The sequence below is a fragment of the Gadus morhua genome, chromosome 6 (genome assembly GCF_902167405.1).
Source record: "Gadus morhua chromosome 6, gadMor3.0, whole genome shotgun sequence".
NCBI classification, from domain to species: Eukaryota; Metazoa; Chordata; class Actinopteri; order Gadiformes; family Gadidae; genus Gadus; species Gadus morhua.
This window is the reverse complement of record NC_044053.1, coordinates 27,734,891-27,736,354: the sequence shown is the minus strand read 5'-3', so window position 1 is coordinate 27,736,354 and position 1,464 is coordinate 27,734,891. Positions and strand designations below refer to the sequence as shown.

Sequence of the window (1,464 nt, the reverse complement as noted above, 5' to 3'; positions counted from 1 at the left end):
CCTCAGAGTCTGTCTCTTCAGGTGAGCAGACTCTCACCTGGCCGGGCATCTCTCTCCTCATGAAGGCTGGAGCCACAAAGGACAGGCCTGACACACACACACACACACACACACACACACACACACACACACACACACACACACACACACACACACACACACACACACACACACACACACACACACACACACACACACACACACACACACACACACACACACGAAAGAAGCAGTGATGTGTACAGCAGCACCACCTGTGTCTGTATGTATAGCAATGTACTCAGTAAAATAGTATTTAAGTACGAGTGGTTTACCAAGAGACGACATAACCAAATGGTTTTCCTTGATCTGCAGGAATCTTTTTTTCTCCGCCATACAGAGGCGGTTCCATTTTGTTGTGGAAAAGTAGGCCCTGATATCCGCAAAGTCCTCCTTCACCACAAACAGACAACATAATGTCCAATACTGTTCATCTACAACCTTACCACTTTGTAGATAAACAACCTTAACTACAACCGTAACACATTCTAGGTAATACTGAATATATCAAAGTCAACAGTTGCTATAGAACAGCCCATTAACTGTTGTAAATCCCACATATTTTGCATAAATAAAGTAATATCGTTCTCCTAAATTGCCATTCTCTCCATGGAGGGTCCCTTTCATGAACACATTGGTCTTATCTGATCGTAGTTAATGGTGATTAACTCACCAATGTTGCATGAACAGATGTTTAAAGTATTGATATGGTGTCTCACCTCCTCCACTGAGTTACTCATCTGACTGGTAGGCCTACAGCTTGAGTCCAGATCAATCGTCTAACAATGAAACATAATCAGAGCATCTGGGGTAAATGTCGACGGCTAACATCCCTTTGCTAAGTTAATAAGAGTTACTTAACGTTGGTTAGTGAAATGGCGCTGACTAGTCAACACGATGATTGGAGGGATTCTGACCATAAATCACTTACGTCCTCCACTTATGCTTAGTTATGTTAGCCATTCAATTATATAATAGCCAAACAAGTTTAGAATATAATACATTTCAGAGCATAATATGCCTTACCACATGCACTTGAATGGCACAAAAATGGAGATCCGAGATTCTATTGTTCAGTTGATTCGGCCCCAAACTGAGAAGAAGCGGGAAAACTTGGGCGAAGTCCCGCCCCTTCTGCCGTGTTCCAATACCCGTACTGTCCGTACTTACTAGCCAACATTTGAGTACGCAGTACGTTCCAATTCAGATCCGGCGAAAATAAGTATACTTCAAGGACCCGGATGCCGTACTCAAAACGGGCTAATCGTGAAGTGTGGATCGAACAGGCCCCCAGGATGAGTAGGGTCTATCTGCAGCCGGAGCCACTTACCAAACACGCCCATTGCTCTGCCAGACACGCCCATTGCTCGTTCAATGGTGGCCATTAAGGATTAGTCGGTCGCGACCGATTCGTTCACAACGAAC

The 1,464-nt window shown here is 44.3% G+C and overlaps 1 long non-coding RNA gene across 1 annotated transcript; it reads right to left on the bottom strand.

Moving 5' to 3' along the window:
* LOC115545848 (uncharacterized) lies at positions 1-1,190 on the bottom strand. Its single transcript, XR_003977145.1, has 4 exons — positions 1,066-1,190; positions 759-818; positions 315-432; positions 1-87 (listed from the first exon to the last, which is right to left on the bottom strand). It is a non-coding gene; the product is annotated as an uncharacterized LOC115545848 (long non-coding RNA).
* Positions 1,191-1,464: the final 274 nt, after the last annotated feature.